The sequence below is a fragment of the Lactuca sativa genome, chromosome 4, assembly GCF_002870075.4.
Source record: "Lactuca sativa cultivar Salinas chromosome 4, Lsat_Salinas_v11, whole genome shotgun sequence".
Taxonomy (NCBI): Eukaryota; Viridiplantae; Streptophyta; class Magnoliopsida; order Asterales; family Asteraceae; genus Lactuca; species Lactuca sativa.
The window spans coordinates 3794704-3809415 of NC_056626.2; the positions used below are offsets into that span (position 1 = coordinate 3794704).

At 37.0% G+C, this 14712-nt stretch overlaps 1 non-coding gene across 1 annotated transcript; it reads left to right on the forward strand.

The window, feature by feature from the left end:
- Positions 1–5398: 5398 nt before the first annotated feature.
- LOC111892350 (small nucleolar RNA R71) lies at positions 5399–5505 on the forward strand. Its single transcript, XR_002850517.1, has one exon. It is a non-coding gene; the product is annotated as a small nucleolar RNA R71 (small nucleolar RNA).
- The last annotated feature ends 9207 nt before the right edge of the window (positions 5506–14712 follow it).

Consider the following 14712-nt stretch of genomic DNA (forward strand, 5'->3'; position numbering starts at 1 on the left):
CGTGAATCTTATTCTTGTAAGCCCTTTTCAATTCATCTCTTTTCTTTTTCACAGCATCCTCCTCAGTTGCTTGGGCTTCCCTTTTCCTCTTTTTCTTTTTTAACCCATTCTTCTTTACCTTCTCTTGTACCTCCTTCTCTTTAAATTTAATCACTTCATATTTTGTAATGGTTCGTGCTTTAGGTTTAGTAGTGAATGGTTGATCAGCTTCCACCCTTCTTTCCTTTGTGTCTTCATCCTTTTCAGTGTTCAACCCTTCTCCAAACGGAATTGTATCAAGGCATGCCACCTCGGCGTCTTGGACTTCCATTCCTTTTCCTTCTTCTGCTGTTTGTTCTTCCAAAGAATCATAAATAGTAACTAAATCCAGGGTATGTGAAGAACTATCAACAGACAGATCAACATTGGCCAAGTTTTTATCAAATTCGACTGGACTCGTCGAGTCCATCAAGGTGACTCGGCGAGTCTGATCGGGTTCCATCAATTCTGGAGTGTTTTCTGAGTTGGCTCCTTCCAGTAGCTTTTCTAACTCCTCCAAGTCTTTGCTATTATCTCCACCTTCTTCAGAGTGTAGCAGAAACTTGCTTGGATCTTCTTTTAGCAAAATTTCAAGCTCTTTTTGTAATATCTCATCATCCAATTGGATAAATGAGATTTCTTCTCTCTTTTCTTCTTCTTGCTTGGCTTCTGGAATAGCTTTAAACATCACCCACTCTCAATGTCAATGTAGACTTACTTATATCAATTAGAGCACACGCGGTGTTTAAGAATGATCTTCCCAAAATAATTGGTATATCGGGGTCTTCTTCCATATCCACCATCACGAAGTCTACTGGGAAAATAAACTTGTCCACTTTGATAAGGAGATTCTCACAAACGCCTTGTGGATGAATTATCGTCTTATCCGCCAAATGGATCTTCATATTCACCGGCCTTGGTGCTGGTAAATTCAGCTTCTTAAAGAATGAATAGGGCATCAAATTAATGCTTGCACCTAAATCAGCTAATGCTCGGGTAAAAACTTCATTACCAAATTGGCACGGAATCACCATATTTCCTGGATCATCCTTCTTTTCAGGTAGCTCACTCATCAATATTTCCGCGACTTCAGCCAAATCTTTCCTAGCAGCGAAAAGGCTTTTAAGCAAATTGAAGTATTTAGGTGTTTGGAGCATTGTTTCCACAAATGGCATATTGACTTGTAAAGCTTTAACATGCTCCATGAAGGTTATGTATGCTTAGGTTGCTCAACTAAAAATACCTTGAGGTTAGGAGGTTTTCTGCGGATGGATTCGGAGGGTTGCATAAAATGAGCATTGTTCGGAAAAAGTGGGCGAGTGTTTATGAAGATTGTGAGTATTTAAAATATGGGGGGTACTTTAGGGAAAATTTTAGACACAAATGTATGCGTTGAGGTCTTGGCATAATGGCTGAGTTTTAAATGGATTGTTTAGTGCGATATTGGTAAAATTAAATTAAATTTGCTTGGGGGCAAGCAAAGGCTAAGTGTGGGGTATTTTGATATGTGTATTTTTATATATATTTTTATATATATTTTTATGCACTTTATCTTAATATTTTGGCCTTATTTATTCTATTTTAGAACTAAAAAGTACTCATAATGCTTTGAATTATGTTTTGCAGCTATTCGTTGTCAATAAAGCACAAAAGAAAAGACCGAAGCGGAAATCGGACTTAGGAGCTAAAAGAAATTAAATATGCTGAAGAAGTGGATTACGCCCCGCGTACAGTCGCATTAAGCCCCGCGTAATGACCAAAGCGGTTACGCCCCGCGTAAATTAATGGTACGCGCCGCGTACACGCTTGCACCGGATAGACTTGATCGCGTAATTATCTTGAGTACGCACCGCGTAATCCTAAGTACGCCCAACGTACTTAGGTCGGCCACAAAGATTATAAAAGTCGATTTTCAGCTAACCAGAGGGGGGGATTCGACTTCTAACCTAATTTAGTCGACAATTAACTTTTGTTAAGCCGTTTTGAGGGTCTAGAAGGCGGTCGGAAGGCCGTTAAGCTAACGGGAGCGGAGATCGGAAGGATCGGAGAGCGGATACATGTCGGTAATCATATGGATTGCTAACATGACCATGTTTAGCATTCCACTGTGGTACTTTTCTGTATTTAGTTTCTGATTTGGGTGTAAAAACCTTTTACTTTGTGTTTATGATTGAATGAAGCTTTGATTATTAGACTAATTGCTATATTAAATAGTTTATTTGTGTTTAATTTATCTTGCCAAGCTTGTTAAAAGATCCTCATGTGTTAATGATGATTATTTTCTGTTAATTGTTAAGTGAATTAAGTTGTATGAACATCTGCTTGATTTGCTTGTCTCTTATAATTTTTTTGATGACCATCGAGATTATAAGACTAGAAATAACGAATGTGAAACTAGAATTAATTTGAGAATAAGTAAGTTAATGTGTGAGCCTTGTTTGATGACCATCAACAAGAGGTTAATTAAATGTCGAAATTGATTAACTATATTTACAAGTCTTGCTTGATACGAACTGAACACTAGGAAGCATGTTAGTTTAATCAACTGATCACTGTTTGAATTGACTTGTTTGCTAAAGGATTAGTTATAGTGAACGCGAATCTAATCATTTTAGGAATCGGTGAACATGAATAAATGAATTTGTGTATGCAATTGTCTATGTTTTAAAGGTATAATTTGTCTAAACCAAAGTACCTGAAGAGATTTGCTTTCCTGTTAGTTTATCGAGAGTAGTTAATTAATTGTTAGTTTGATATTTCTTGATGGACTCGACGAGTCCAGTCGAATTTGATAAAAACTTGGCCAATGTTGATCTGTTTGTTGATAGTTCTTCACATACCCTGGATTTAGTTACTATTTATGATTCTTTGGAAGAACAAACAGCAGAAGAAGGAAAAGGTATGGAAGTCCAAGACGCCGAGGTGGCATGCCTTGATACAATTCCATTTGGAGAAGGGTTGAACACAGAAAAGGATGAAGACATAAAGGAAAGAAGGGTGGAAGCTGATCGACCATTCACTACTAAACCTAAAGCACGGGTTGCCTCCCGCCAAGCGCTTCTTTTTACGGAGTCATGAGCTAGACTCCTTCCCGTCTACGTTTCGTCATCTTCGAGCATCGGGAATGCACGCCTAGTCCTTTGTGGTTTGTACTTAGTCTTGTAAACGTGAATCTTCTTCTTGTAAGCCCTTTTCAATTCATCTCTTTTCTTTTTCACAGCATCCTCCTCAGTTGCTTGGGCTTCCCTTTTCCTCTTTTTCTTTTTTAACCCATTCTTCTTTACCTTCTCTTGTACCTCCTTCTCTTTAAATTTAATCACTTCATATTTTGTAATGGTTCGTGCTTTAGGTTTAGTAGTGAATGGTTGATCAGCTTCCACCCGTCTTTCCTTTGTGTCTTCATCCTTTTCTGTGTTCAACCCTTCTCCAAACGGAATTGTATCAAGGCATGCCACCTCGGCGTCTTGGACTTCCATTCCTTTTCCTTCTTCTGCTGTTTGTTCTTCCAAAGAATCATAAGTAGTAACTAAATCCAGGGTATGTGAAGAACTATCAACAGACAGATCAACATTGGCCAAGTTTTTATCAAATTCGACTGGACTCGTCGAGTCCATCAAGGTGACTCGGCGAGTCTGATCGGGTTCCATCAATTCTGGAGTGTTTTCTGAGTTGGCTCCTTCCAGTAGCTTTTCTAACTCCTCCAAGTCTTTGCTATCATCTCCACCTTCTTCAGAGTGTAGCAGAAACTTGCTTGGATCTTCTTTTAGCAAAATTTCAAGCTCTTTTTGTAATATCTCATCATCCAATTAGATAAATGAGATTTCTTCTCTCTTTTCTTCTTCTTGCTTGGCTTCTGGAATAGCTTTAAACATCACCGACTCATCACCCACTCTCAATGTCAATGTAGACTTACTTATATCAATTAGAGCACACACGGTGTTTAAGAATGATCTTCCCAAAATAATTGGTATTTCGGGGTCTTCTTCCATATCCACCACCACGAAGTCTACTGGAAAAATAAACTTGTCCACTTTGATAAGGAGATCCTCACAAACGCCTTGTGGATGAATTATCGTCTTGTCCGCCAAATGGATCTTCATATTCACCGGCCTTGGTGCTGGTAAATTCAGCTTCTTAAAGAATGAATAGGGCATCAAATTAATGCTTGCACCTGAATCAACTAATGCTCGGGTAAAAACTTCATTACCAAATTGGCACGGAATCACCATATTTCCCCGATCACCCTTCTTTTTAGGTAGCTCACTCATCAATATTTCCGCGACTTCAGCCAAATCTTTCCTAGCAGCGAAAAGGCTTTTAAGCAAATTGAAGTATTTAGGTGTTTGGAGCATTGTTTCCACAAATGGCATATTGACTTGTAAAGCTTTAACATGCTCCATGAAGGTTCTGTATGCTTTTACTTTTTCTGCAGGCATGGCTTTGATTGGATATGGCAGAGGAGGGTTATATGGCTTTAGAGAACTGGCAGTTTTATCATTCCTGCATGGACTCGTCGAGTCCATTAGAGTGACTCGGCGAGTTGGATCGGGTTTTGCTGGATCCGATTCTTCTCCCTTTTCTGCCTTCTTCTTGGAGATTTTCAGTGCTTCTGTGAATGTTTCTTCACTGCTGGAGGTTATTACACTTACATTCTCCATTCTTGGATTGGGTTCGGTGTTACTCGGAAGTTGACCCGGTCTTCTATCATTCGCTTGATGCGCAAGCTGTCCCAGCTGTTTCTCAATGTTGAGAATTGATGCTTGCTGATTCCTAAGTATGTTTCTGGTCTCGTGTATGGCAGCATCGTGATCATTGTGTCTTTTTTCGGACGCGGCTATGAATCTAGTGAATAACTCTTCTAAATCGGCTTTCTTTTCTACCGGTTCTTCCTTTTGGTATAGTCCCCTCTCCTTCTGCTTGTATTTCTCCTCCTTTGCCTTCTTATACTCCTTGTATGGTAGCCAATCCTTCTTTGGTTTCCACCAATTATCATCATATCGATCACCACTTGAATAAAAGACGTGAGCTTTCTTATTTCCATTCTCATCCAAATCACAATCCTTTGTGAGATGGGGCCCTCTACAATTTTCGCATCCTACCCTAATAGCATGGATTGCTTGATCCATTTTAGTCATTCTTCGATCTAGACTATCAAGCTTTGCTATCACCGCCACCATGCTATCATTTGCTGCGTTTACTACTCCCCGACTTACTTCGTTTTGTCGGATTGTGGTATTCTCTAGAGTGCTTAGAGAATTCTTCAATTAATTCTTTAATTAACGGGGGCGCCTTCTTTGTGAGCGGGCCTTGAGAATCAAGCAATTGCCTTGTGGTGACATTGACTCCATCATAGAAGATGGAGACCTCTTGTTGGCTATTAAGGTCATGGTGTGGGCAATTTCTAAGTAGGCTCTTGTATCTTTCCCAAGCTTCATAAAGAGATTCTCCGGGTTGTTGCTCGAAGTTGGCAATGGCTTTCTTTAGCTTGGCTATCTTGGAGGGCGGGCAGAAATGGTCTATGAACTCTTCTTTCATCTTGGCCCATGTGGTGACCGATCCGGGAGGAAGTGACTTTAACCAATCTTTTGCAGCTCCTTTAAATGTGATAGGAAGCATGCGAAGAAGCTGGGTCTCGCGTGGAACATTCGGGACATTGAAGTAATCGGCGAGATCATTCACTTCGTCCAAGTGCTTGTAAGCGTCTTCGTGATCCTTCCCGTAAAAAGGAATCTCCTTGAGTTGGGCGAGAATATGGCCTTTTAGTTCGAATGTAGCGGTCGCGGGAATTGCGGGTTGCACAAGCCCCGGCCCGGTGTCATCACGCATCCTTTTCTTCCACTCCCCCATGGGGACTTCATCAATGTTAGCCATGGTGATAGCTAACTCTTCTTCGGAATCGGTTTCGTGCTCGTAAGTATGCTCTTCTTCTTCCTCGGTCTCGTACTCTGTATCTTCTTGAATTGGTTTTTCAACTGTCAACAAGGCACTGGATGCTCCTGATTTGCTGCTCTTCTTCTTGCTAAAAACGGACTTTAAATTCTTGAGTGGTGAGTTCTTTGAAGTTGTGGTTTCTCCAACGGCTTTTCCTTTGCTTCTTCTTAATGTGGATTCCGGGTCTTCCAAAGGAGGTACCAGGGGTGTATCAGATCCTCGGGTCATGAAACAACTGTAAACAAACAAAACAAAAGAAACGAAACGCATAAAAGGAACAAAAACGGAATAAAAAATAAAGACTGAAACAGCGATGTACTCGCCGAGTCGGCACGAGTGCACTCGGCGAGTTCAAGGCAAAAACAGAAAAGAAAATTTCTAGTTATTCTAAAAACGGAATTTTTTATAAACTAATTCTACTTACTGAATTACTTTGTAAATAACTTTGTGTAAGATAAATCCCACACAAAGGATCGATTAAACTAGAATTTAATATTAATTTTAGAACCGTTCCCCGGCAACGGCGCCAAAAACTTGATGTGTGTAAACTCACTTAGTTTTAAACCTACTTTTAATTATCAAATAACACACAAAAGGCAGTGAACCTATCAATTGTGGTATAGCTAAATAAGCAGGGTATCGAACACAGGGAACGGAAAATTAAACTAAAAACTAATTTAATCTAAGTAAATTAAGAAGTAGGGGTTTTCTCTAGTTTTACAAGACTAGAAACTTACTAACTATTACTAATTTAAGACTAGAAAATAACGACTTAACTAGATTCAATAATTGGAAAGGAATTTCTGTTTAGTTCAACTCGGTTAACTCTATGGTTGATTTCAAGGTAATGGTGCAATGGATTAATTCTTTTGTTGGTTACCGATTCAAGTGATTAGATTCGTGTTCACTACCCTAATCCTTAGCAAATAAACTAACTTAAACAGTGGCCAATTGTCTAATTTAATTATATTCACTAGATTAATTATTCGGGTTAAGTTAGACTTGCAATAGTTAACTAATTTATTCTATCAATTAACTCCTTGTTTGATGGTCATCTTACAAGCTTGCACATGAATTTACTCAATTTTCTTATTAATTCTAGTTTCGTATTCATTAATCCTAGACATATAGCATAGTGATCACATAGCATATGAGGTCAATAATCAATAGATGTTCATGCTAATCAATTATCTTCCTATTAACATAGAATTAATTATTATTCACACACAAGGTTCTTTAGCAAGCTAAAATAACAAAAATTCACCAACTTGGAATTAATCCTACCAATCAATCAAACCATATTGTCAACTTTTTATCCCCAAACAGAAGTCTAAAGGTTTTAGCTCATAATTAAAGTAAATAACAGCAAACAAACAAAATCAAGTTGCTTAATCATAATGACAAAACAAAAGAATAAGTGTAATGATGAAATTTGCCTTAATTATTCTCTGGAATTGAATTCTAGCTTCCTTCGTCGCCTTCTAGGGTTTCTCTGGCTTCTCAATCGTAGCAAAGTACTTCTAAATCGTCCCAGAACTCTCCTCTATCGATCTGTAGAATTATCTTTAAATATACGAATCGACTCGTCGAGTCATGTGGTGACTCGTCGAGTCCCTCTCACATTCCCCATATTGTGATAACTCTCTAGGATCTCGAGTCATTATCTTCTCGATTCTTCGATTGGACTCGCCGAGTAGCCGATATGACTCACCGAGTAGATGCTATTTTTAGTGTTTTTCTTCTTGATTCCATTCTTGATCTTCTAACTGTTTCTCCCGCTTCCTTTCGCTTCCGAGCTTCATCTTTGGACTGAAAAACATAATTTAACACTTTTAAGTACCTTTTGTCCATAATATGCAATAATTTAGCTAATAAATGAGTAAAAATGTATACTTAATATGAACTAATTATGCACATATCACGGAGCATATGGGACACGATTCATGATGTCTCGCATAAAGACTAAACCAGTCTTTTGCTATAATATTTTCATTTCTATTTGCCAGGTTCTCATAATTCAGATTATGAAAAGGGATGCCGTAATCATAATCGAATTTTAGAACGCAAATAATGAACCCATATATAGAATTTCCTTATGTTGAGCCATTCCAACATGAAATTCATATATATTCTTGACTAAATTTGATTAAAATCTCAATCTAAGCTTTTAGAATTGAAATGAAGTATAATTTCATCTCCCTTAATCATAGCAAAACAACTTTTTCAACCCCTGCAACCTCACGAATTGAAACTTTTGTTTTCTACAATTAACATTGCTAACTTGCAACCTTTATCATAATTATCATGCTCCCACTAACATGATGATTATTAGCATAACACTTATGCTCTTACTAGCTTTGACATGTACTCATATATTAGCCGGACTTCTAGAAATCAATACTTTATTGACTTTCTTACCAAAGTTTAGATTTCTGATTCTAGATTGCTTTGATAAAACTTTATCAATATCATACACCTTATCGTAGATAGCTCACAGGTGTGTCTAAACAATTTTAAGAAATATGAAAAGGGATGCCGTAATCATAGTCTTGATTGTTTAGACCTTTGCCACTTCTCACAAGTCCATGTTAGTGTGTTGGTTAACCATACACACTCCACTAACGACTTTGAGAATGCAAATATCATAATTGCTATCTAGCTAAAATCTGCTTAGTGAAAGTGTTTCCTCACCATCATTATCATGAATCGGAGAGAAACCTTATGACACTTAGATTTAATAGTGTATGTGTTCTTATCCATGTGAATTGTCAAAACCATAGTCACAAGACAAGGATAATGACAAATCCAACCTCATATGGATTGAACTCAATCTTAATTTCTTGCCCTCTGGCAGCTCAAGGGCCTGCCATTGCTTCCAAGTTGTTATGCAACCAATTGAGAACTCTAAGAACTCATATGCAAAGCCAACTTTAACTGGAATGAGCACAGAATATGTCAACACGATAGGTTATAAACCTCAAGTTGTGTGCTAGTGAAGAACTTCAGGTTTTATTCTTGATTAGTTCTTGAGACTTTGAAGACCTTTATGACTCCCACTGTCCTCTTGACATATAAGAATTTCTTGTCAGATATTCAAGAGATAGTGTGGATTCTAATCAAGAAAAACACTTCACACAATTGGCCTTAGTTGGTCTTTGTTTTATCCAAAACATCACAACTTACCAATTTCAAATGTACTAGAGTAGGAAACTTTTACTCTTACATTTGACAAGTGTTTTTAAACCTTCTTTAAGATATGTCACTCAAGTTACAATCTTGGAGTATGACTCTAAGAATTGTTTTGGAATGAAATATGACTCATCTTCTTGATTTAACCACTTCTACAATTCATAGCTCCTCTTCTTAGCTATCAAAATGCACTTAGAGGATGAATTGCGATAAGGTCTCTTAATCATTAAGATGATCATATAACATGATACTAAAGTACTCTCCCATCTTTTCAGATTTGAGAAAATTTTATCCTTCTGCCTAATTTGATTCTTCTTATTCGCTCTACCATACATTGGAACCTTTTCTAATGTCTCAGAATTACACTTAAGCTTGTATAACCATATTTACTAAGCTTTAGTAAATTATGACGAATAGTCTTATCAATCTTTTGTGGTGGACTCTGACCAATGCACATGAATGTGTACTCGATCACTTAGTCCTTTACTTGACTCACACATCTATGTGGACAAGTAATTAGTCTTAATTTTCCAATGCTTGAAAGTTCTCATTCATCGTACTATACAACTTGCACGATTCCAAGTTTCGGTCCAATTGAAAACTTGGGCGATGAGAATCTTTCCTTATTTGGTAAATTTAGACACTACCACAAATGAAAGAATCAAATCCATTTTCCAATATTGCTATCAATGGAATCATATAAGCAACAATTTTTTTCCTCAAATGCCATTGTAAGGATATTTTAAAATAAATAAAATCAAAAAATTTTCCTTTTATTTTAAAAACTTTGAGGAAAAACTATCCTTACAATGCAAAAGAGCATGAAAAATTTGTTGTTATCTATTCCTAAGCAATATATCATAACTCCTAAGAAGTAGCTCAAGAATATGATCTTCAAACTATGCGATAGAAATCCATCTACACGATCAGATTCAGCATATTCTTTCTTTAAGTTTCTTCAATTTTCTTTGATTCTTACAAACATCAACATGTGATCCAGACACATCATGTATCAAGAATCTCAGTATATAAACTTAGCAGAGTTAGATAGTGGATTTTACCTGAAGTAGAGTCAAACTTATTGACTTTAATATCCTTAGGTAAATTTTGCAACTTCGCAACTAATGCCCCTTCCTTTGGCAATATAAACATATGGACCGTTTGATAATGGTACCGGTACTATCACAGACTTAGCTTTTCTCTTTACCATTTGGTCAACCGAGTTGACTATGGCCGATCCCTTTCCATTGGGAAGAGAATGTTTTTTCTGGATTTCCAGTGTCTTCATTGTCAATGTCCATAAAGTTTTTAGGAAGTTGATCTTAGCAAATAGATAAGATCATTAAGGGTCTTGTCATAGTCTGTTTCTAGGGGTCCCAAAGGAACTCACTATGTGACTTAGAAAGTAATTGATCATCCAACTTTCTCAAGACTTTGATACCCAACTCTCCCGGCTTGTCAATATGTGACTTCATCTCCAATATGTGATCACACCTAGACCTTGCCTTGCCAATAGGGCTTGAGTGACCTTGAACTTTGTGGGTTAGGGATAATAATTGGATGGAGATGGAGGAAGTGAAGTTCCAAGAGATTTGGGAGGATCATAGATGTCTGATGTGTTGGTTAACCACACACGCTCCACCGATACTATGATAAATATTAAGTTACCCTTTGCCTACCTTGTTAATTCCAGGTTAGTGTGCCAGTTAACCACACACGCTCCACTAACGACTTAAGAAAAGTGCAAAGTGTAATTTAATGGCTTAGCACCAAATTCACATTTTCCTAAGTAACTAAGATTGGGTATTAATAAGAGTTTAGTTACTTAGTATTTATCATTAATACTTTTAATGAAGGGAGAATTCTAGTCCTTGTCCTACCCGTTCAGCTAACGACCCTCCACCGGTCAAGGAATTGGTGGGTGAGAGTAGACACCCATTAAACTGCCATTTTATTGGAAGTAGCCTTATAGCCCCTTATAGACCGGCTTCGTGAATGAGACCTACTAACAGTAAGACTGACTTTACTCTTATACATATACATATATATATATATATATATATATATATATATATATATATATATATATATATATATATTATTAACTTATAATATTATAAAGTATAAGGGTTGAATTTTAACTTTTAAAATTCTAAGGGCTAACTTGGAATTAAAGTATTCATAAGTGAAAAATTTTCCAAATTCCAAAACTTGAGGGAAAATTTTGAAACTATTCAAAACTAATTAATTCCATAACTTATGTGTTTAAACTTGTTTTAATTAAAAAAACTCTTCAAGTTCAATAACTTGAGGACAAGTTATGGAAGACTTTAAACTAATAAAAGAATGTAACTTTTCTTTATTTTGTAAGTTATGGAATTAATTAAGGTTATACATTTTATTACTTAATGAAGTGACTCTTGAACCTCCATAACTTGTGGACAAGACTCTTCATATTTTTAACCATTCCCAACTTTTATGATTTTTATGAAAGTTAAATGTGACTTTTCATATAACTTGAGGAAAAGTTACAAAAACACATTTTAGAATCAACTCTTAGATTAAAATGGATTGAAAACACATAATCAATTAACTTTTCTATTAATCTAAGCAACTCATAAGAACAAGATAATTCAAATCAAACTTTTTCATGTAATTAGTCTAAACTTTAAACTAATACAAAACATGAATCTATTGACAATTATCTTTGAAATTGTATTAGCATGAACATTACCACATCAAAAACAAGTTTATAAGTCCAAAAACATCTTAGGGTAATGTTCCTAGTCCAATTCCAGCCAAAACAATCGAATATATGCCGTTTGGGGGTCCAACTCATCGAGTGCACGAACCAACTCGCCGAGTTGGATGCATTTTGTCTTGGACTCTGCGAGTCTGCTGAGCAGACAGCATAAAAACTCGATTTTCAGCCAATTTTGCAAGTATAACAAGAAAACAAGCCTAGGCTCTAATACCACTGATGGGTTATGAGCATTCTAACACTCCTAAGTGTACATGCAACCCTAAATACCTTGGATCTATGTTTTCTCTATTATACATGCAAATATGAACTTTCCAAGGTATTACCCTATCTAGCAAACAATACTTGATACTTGGGTAATCAAATGAATAAAATACACACCTTTGTTTGATGTAGCTTGTCTTCATGAAGCTTGAGTGCCTAGTGCCCCAAGTGTGACACCTCAAATGGTTCACACAACATCAAGTGCACATGGCATGACTTGAGAGAAAATGGAACACTCCTTGAAATCGTCTAGCCCTCATATTCACACACTAGTGCCCGATTTCTTGAGCCATGGGATTCTTTTATATGGTGGATATTAGGGTTACACTATGTAACTCATAACTTTACCCATTCCTTATGCTCCATGGATTTTAACCTCCATGGAGTATCCATGGGTCACCCCATGGACTTAGTCCAACATAAGGAATCTTGGATCACAAGCCTACATATATAAGAATGAATGATTTACACAATCAACCCATATATTTAATTAGTCTCCTTTTGATCACTTAATTAATTCCAAATTAATTCTTGATCAATACTAATTAAATAACCTTATTAATATATTAGAACTTATAATATATTAATAAACCTTAAGTGTTATTTCTCTCATTATAGTCCATCCAAATGCGTGATGCCATGCAACCCAAATGGACCATGTCGGGTCGGATCAAGTCTTACCAATTATAGTTATGGACTTAGACATTAATCCAACATCGTCGAGTCAGTGGGTACGACTCAATGAGTCAGAGAGTCTTCAACACTTTTGAGGTTTTCTTTGCAGTCAGCTTCCTTGATCAGCCTTTCTATCTCCTCCAGATCTCCATTGGCATCAGAATTCTCTTCCAAGGATAATAAGAATTGGTTTGGATTGACCTCTTGCAAGTAAGAAATCTCTCTCTCCAACAATTCATCATCCAAAATTATTGATGAAACCTTATCTTCTTCCGACTCTTTGTACTACTCCTTTTTGATCAACTTCAAAAATTACCGAATCCTCTCCAACCCTTAATGTTAGTGTAGATTCACGCATATCTACCAAGGCACAAGCAATATTCAAGAATGGTCGCCCAAGAATGATTGGTACTTTAAAGTCCTCCTCCATGTCTAATATTCTGAAGTCAACCAGAAATAATAACTTATCAATTTTGATAAGGAGATCTTCACATACTCCCATTGGATGTATTATTGTTTTTTCGGCTAGATGAATCTTCATTTGAATAGGCTTTGGACCGGAAGGTTTAACTTTTGGAAGAAGGAATTTGGCATAATATTAATACTTGCCCCTGAATCCGTCAATGCTCGTGTGGTCATTATGTTCCCAAATTGACAAGGTACGGTGATGCTCCCCGGATCACCCCTCTTTTCTGGCAGTTCATTCAGCACTATTTTAGCAACTTCTTCTATATTTCTTCTAGTGGTAAAGAGGTTTTCAAGTAAACTACCATATTTCGGTGTTTGTAATATCATTTCAACAAACGAAATATTTACTTAGAATGCCTTTATGTGTTCCATAAACCTCCTATATTCTTGAATCTGCTCATTAGGTATGGCTCAGCTCAGAAATGGAAAAGAGGGTCGGTAAGGCTCTAAAAGAGAGCAGTTTTCGTTATCAGGTCTTCGACTCGTCGAGTTCGTGTCGGCGACTAGGCGAGTCGAGTCGGGTTTGCTCGAATTCCAGCTAATTACTTCTTATGTTCGCACTTTGTTGGGATTCTTCTAGATAGAGGCCATATCAGTGAAAATTGGCATAGAATATGTTGTTATTGCATTTACATGCGCCATTCTTGGATTTTGCTCAATATTGCTAGGAAGTCCACCAGGTACTCTTTGGTTGATTTATTGTGCAAGCTGACCTAGCTGTTTTTCAATGTTATGAATAGATGCTTGCTGATTCCTAAGCATATTTTGTTGATCCTTCACCATAGCTTGATGTTCTCTAAGCATATTTCGTTTCTCTTTCATTTCAGCATATGTATCATTGTGCCTCTTCTCAGACGCGGCTACAAATCTTGTGAACATATCTTCCAAGTCAGCTTTCTTCTCCAACACCGGTTCCTCTTTTTGATAAAAACCCCTTTTTTTGCTTAAATTTCTCCTCCTTTGCCTTTTTGTACTCATCATAAGGAAGCCAATCCTTCTTGGGTTTCCGCCAATTGTCATCATACCTATCACCACTTGAATAGCACACTTGCACCCTCCGGCTCCCGTTCTCGTCAAGATCACAATCTTTAGTGAAATGAGGCCCTCTACAATTCTCACAACCGACCCTAATGGCATGGATGGATTGGTCCATCTTATTCATTCTTCGATCCAAACTCTCTAGTTTAGCCATCATTGCTGCCATGCTATCATTAAATGAGTTCACTGCCCCCTGACTTAGTTCATTCCTTGGGTTATGATATTCTCTAGAGTGCTTAGAGAATTCTTCAATTAATTCTTTGATTTCCGGGTGTGGATTGTTTGTGAGAGGTCCTTGCGAATCAAGGAGTTTCCTTGTGGTCACATTCATTCCATCATCGAAAATGGAGAATTCTTGTTGGCTATTA